Below are 6,008 nucleotides of genomic sequence, written 5' to 3' on the forward strand. Positions count from 1 at the left end.
AAACACACACACACACACACACACACACACACACACACACACACACACACACACAAACACACACACACACACACACACACACACACACAAACTAACTCTACGGAAAACATATTTCTAACCTTCTTGGCGATTACTTGAATGTATACTTGGATTATAGGAGTTCGGTTCGGCTCTGAGTCAGATCGTGCCAGCGGAGAAACCGTCGACTTCACCCTGTACGCCTTCGAGACATCCTGTGTCTACTTTGAAGAGAACGGAAACCACCTGTGGCAAAGTGACGGCTGTAGAGTAAGTTATACACAGTTTTGAAACATTCGAATCATGGAAGTGTTGCATATATGAATAAATTGGCATGGCATTTGATAAATTGACATTGTGTACATTTGTACCGTTCTATCTCCCAAACTGGTCGGTTTGATGTCCAACATAAGCCACATCCACTGCCAGAGCAATCAATTCAGATATACTTGAATAAATAAATTTGCATAAGATTGGTCTCCGAATATAAGTAACTGTGTAAATTTATACCGATTATCTCACAGGTTGGTCTGGTGTCTAACATAACCCACATCCACTGCCGGTGTGATCACCTGACCAAATTTGCTGGATTCGTGGCGCCGAATCCACTCAACATCCAAGACGCTCTCTCAGCAAACATCTTGGAGAATCCGGCAGGTCTCACCCTGGTTCTGACTGTGTTCGCTTCTTACGTGATGGGAATCGTCTGGGCCAGGAAGGTAGACAGGAAAGACATCGCTAAGGTAAGGCGAATATGATGTTACGATGTGTACGTTTACATGCATAGGAGGAAAACATAGGATTATTAAGCAACCTTTATTCATGTACATGTATCACCACTTCCTGATGTATTACTATTACCATTACAGTAAGGATAACTGATTTAGACATAATTGTTTTCATGGTAAGATAAATCACAATTCATCATTGGTAGACAGGGCGTTCGGAGAAACTGTTTCAGGGGCATGAAGGGTGAAACAGAACATTTGAAAGAAAAACAAATATGCATTAGCATATTTTCATAATTGTACATATCAAACCGTCAAAGAAACAGAGAATTGGCTTTCTACTGCAGGCTTCATTAAGTGTTACTTGACGTACGTGTGTTACATTCATGAACAAAACAATACATCAAACCTAGCCAAATACCTTGTTTTATGGTACGTTGGTGAATATTAGTCATCCAGGAATTTAACAAATAAGATTTATTTCAGTCTATACCACTTTATTACAATATGAAAATATCAGACGTTTCAGATGTCATCCGACCAAAAAAACTGATGAGAGATGTCGGATGACATCTGAAACATCTGAAACGTCTGATATTTTCATGTTGTAATCCGGTGGTATATATTGGATAAAAATTTCATTATTTCTTCATTATGTAAAGGTTAACAATTCCCATAGTTGGCACAGCGATATGTACAGTTGTGTTTTCTCACTTTCCTGTATAAATTTCAGGCTGGAATAGGACTACTGCCTGGACACAAGCTGAACCCTCGCAAGGAATGTCAGTACATCATCACAGTATACACTGGATTCCGGGGCAACGCAGGGACAACCGCGGAGGTAGTCTGACTACTGCTTCGGTTACATTTGCACCGGTGTCCGTAGGGGGTGCAGCCCCGTCGGGCCCCGAAGCCACAAATTTGTCCCGGTGGACTGCCGGGTACCGGGAGGGGGGGGTACCTCCGATTAGCTCACGGTGTCTATTTATTAATTTGTTACCGTTGATTTCAAGTCCGGGTTATGATAATTCGGGGCCCTTACTGGGCTCCAAAATAGCCCAACAGTCGCAGGGTGCCCCACGGGACCATGTAGGGGCCATTTTCGTAAGTGCAAAAAAAAACGTAAACTACCCGGCGGAGCCCCTTTTGATTTGTACCAAGTTAATAATGAAGCTCTGTGTTTATGATATAAACTGTAACATAAGCTTTGAACCGCTTTTCATCACAGGTTACGTTGGTGCTATGCGGCAGCCAGTACGAGAGCCCTCTCTTTACGCTGAGGGACGACAACCGATGTCTGTATGAACAGGGCAGTGTGGACTCTTTCCTGGTGTCAACAGAAGAGCCGCTAGGGGTCCTCACTCACATGAGGGTGTGGCACAACAACGCAGGGTTCAGTCCGTCATGGTGAGATTATTAACAACAGAAATGCAATGTGTAAATGGCGTTAGTAGGTAACAAAGTTCTTTGTACACATCTGTTTTATTTTTATTTTTAAATTATACTATTTCGGATGGTGACGTTAAGCCGACGGCCCCATGTATGAGGGAGCTTCAAGCGTAAAACCTCTGCGCGTAAAAGAACCCAACACACTTATCGAGAAGAGTAGGGGGGACATTGGCTAAACATCGTGAGCCGTAGCGAAGCCGCATTGCACTGCCACTAGCGAGCTACTTGAAAAACCATTATGACTGCTTTACCCCTTAAATGCTGATTTGTTGATCTCCTGTTGCAGGTACCTCAGTCAGATTGTAGTAGTCAACAGAGGAACAAACGCCCCGGACTTTTTCCTATGTAACAGGTAATAAATGATTTAATAAAATTTCAACTGTGGATTAAAAACACAACGTGATCAAATGCCGTATGGTTTGAGTGGTTTGCGAAGTTAGAGGAAATTATTACATATCTTAACGATAGCTTTAATGATGTGTGTTATTGTAAACTATGCTTGTCCAGTAAGCATATTTCATAAGACATTGGTCATTTCAAGAATAATTACTTTCTGATTACTTGTAGGTTTAGAGTATAGCGTAGGGCCATTGATATTTTAACTGGGGTATATATGGTACATGTCTCTGTAACAGTTTGGGTTAATCAGATGACCCCCTCTTTTCTTCAGATCTTCGTACATATCTTCTATAACTTGCAAAACGTTTGGGCATGGATCTTTTAAACATGCTATAGACGCTGCCTTCTAGAATATGGCACAAAACGGTCGTAACAAAATACTGCGTGAAAGATAACTTATATTTAATTTTTGCATTATTTTATTCATCATGTAGGTGGTTCGCGGTTGACGAAGATGACGGAAAGATCGAGCGTGCTATTCCTACGTCAGTGGAGGAGGATATTACAAGATTCCGCAACTTGTTCCTTGAAAAGAGCGCAAGGTAATTGGCTTTCTTTTAGTTTCTTTAGTTGTGTGTCTTGAAACATGAATTTTAATTTCAGTGTTTACTTGTAGTCTAACAAAACAGTATAGACTGGGGCTCTGTGGACTGTACATATAACTGCCAGCCAATGTCTCAAACTAAATCACAAGCAAGGAGTTTATGGTCCTTCAACGGATCATATTAAATTCTATTCTTCCAAATTTAGTCATATATTCATCGTTTTCATCATACAGGGACATGAATGATGGCCACCTTTGGTTCTCCGTGAAAGGACGTCCAGCGCGGAGCCCCTTCACCCGTGTCCAGCGCCTGTCCTGCTGCCTAGCGCTGCTCTACAGCACCATGATCACCAACATCATGTTCTTCGGTCGTGGAGACGACTTCAACCCTCCCGAACCGCTCAGGATAGCTGGTGTGGAAATCAACCCTCCGATTTCACTTCCACAGGTGACGAGAATTTGGATGTTCATGCAGCATTTTAAGATTATGCTTTAATCGTGAATCCATGACAATCACAATGTGCTTTCGTTTTGATCTTTGTAGTGCCTAGTAGCACAGTGGACAGAAGTTGTTTCAGTTGCACGGTAAATTTCTATCGGGAGGTGTTGCTAGCCCTTCACCTTTAACGTGCTCGATACATTTCCTCGAAAATTCCCTGTGGCTACCGGGCTATTTTTGAGCACCACCGGGCCCCGGGATGTTTTTAACTCGGAGTCAAAATTAACCCGGAACCCGGTAACAAATAGACGCCGAAAGCTAATAGCGAGAACATTGAGGTACTAGTATCCGCCAGTTCACCCACCGAGACAAATTTGTGGATTCGGGGCCCGGCCGGGGCTACATCCCCTACGGGCACCGGCGCAAATGTGACCGTAGTATTATTGTCCTCAGAAGGGTGAAATAATATCGTTTATGATGTTTTCAAGTACTAGTATTCACTTCCTTGCCTTCCCTTCTCTTAGCTGATGATCGGCATACAGAGCGCACTCATCATCCTACCAGTCAACCTTCTCATCGTCTTTCTCTTTCGCAATTCTGGATCACCGACACCAAAAAAGGGCAGCGGCAAGAAGTCGAACTCGGAGCCAGGCAGACGCGTCGTGGAAGTACCACACCGGAGACCTAAGAAGAAAACAGTCTTACCTTTTAACAACCCAGACACACCGCCCGTTAGGTACATGCATAAAAGACTGCTTTGTCATTGGAAAAAATACCGAAACTAATGATTAGCCCCACTCGATTGTAACACTATATATCAATGACTTATGCTAACCCTTATTGTATCAGTAATTAGGATGTCAAGTTGTGTTCTATACCTCTATTTTGTAATATGTTAAAAAGATGTTGCCATACATTGTACCGTGTACAATTGTCGTGCAATAAAGTTCTTCTCTTCTTTAGGTATCCAAGAGACCGACACGTCGTCGGTGTCAATCCAAGAGACCAAAAGCTCAGAGTACTGCAGTCGTCCTTGGATGAAGGTGTTGAAGAACGCGTGATGCGTGACGTACATCAAGATAACGCCTGTCTTGGACAAAAGTTGTCTCTGCCTTGGTGGGGTGTGTTTATAGGTGAGCTGTAGAAAGTAGAAAACAAATTTCTCCGCCAACTGTACCTATACCCAAAAATATCAAATATATCTAATATGCAACTCATACGGACTTGAATGAACGCACAAGTGTGAACTGGCCCTACCAGTGCTAACATATAAATATGCTCGCACATGAAAATAAGTACAATTGAAAGTCCAAAAGGCTGATATCTAAATAACCAATACGACTGCCTCTTGTCACGTGATAATCAACATCAGTTACGTGACAAGAGAACTCAAAGACGAGATCTGACTTTAACGGGTTGATGAAGAGACTGAGTTCGTCTCGAAAGATCACCAGAGTAGCTAACTCTTTTTGTTGTGTCTTAAATGTTTAGATATTTGTCAAAAGTAATTAACCAATGGTGTGCACCCCCAGGATGGCTCCTCGTGTGGTCCGCGAGCTTCGTGGCGGCCTTCTTCACGGTTCTGTACACGCTAAGTTTCGGGAAGGCGAAAGCAGAGGCCTGGGCTTGCACCTTTGTGACGTCATTCGTCGGCGACCTGTTTCTAGTGCAGCCGGTCAAGCTGCTTCTGGTGGCGGTGATCTTTGCGTTATTCACCAAGGTACAGTTTGATTTATTTATTCATTTATTTATTTATTTATTTGGCTGTAAAGAAAACCAGCTAGCCGAAGGCTATTACAGAGGGTTAGCCCAAAGCACAATATTCAAAAATCAATGCAAACTTTCACAACACACATGAAGGCTCAAACTGTTCTCTGAAATTATGCTAAAACACCTCAGATATGAGTATACCACTGCGAAGACATATCCCAACTAATGCTTCGGTCACAATTGGAAACAAAGGTGACCCCGCCGGTGAGTTTACGGGCTATTTTTGCACTTTCGAGCGTGACCCATGTGTATAAAATAAAGTTTTATAAACTATGACTTGTGTACTATATAAAGATTTCTTTTCTAACATAGAAACCTGTGGAGGATGAAGATCCTCCTCCTACACCCACAAGAGACGACGAGGAGTATATAATATACAACAAGGTAATGACCTGTTTAATGGTAGGTTCTATCAGACTCCATTGCGACCTGACAATTTGGCCAAATACGGAGATAATCGTTGATGAAGGTTAGACATCCAGGTAATAAGATACGCCAAAAGTAACTACTCAAGCAACTGGATAAAATGTTCAAAATTAGGTAATCGTTTGCACCCAGAGTTTGCTTTACTCAGTAGAATTTCACGCGGTGGAAGTTTTATACCCCTACCGCTTAAAACTACTGCCGGGTGCCAAAGATTCCCTCGGCGGCGGAAAGCCCC

The sequence above is a fragment of the Branchiostoma lanceolatum genome, chromosome 13 (genome assembly GCF_035083965.1).
Source record: "Branchiostoma lanceolatum isolate klBraLanc5 chromosome 13, klBraLanc5.hap2, whole genome shotgun sequence".
NCBI lineage: Eukaryota > Metazoa > Chordata > Leptocardii > Amphioxiformes > Branchiostomatidae > Branchiostoma > Branchiostoma lanceolatum.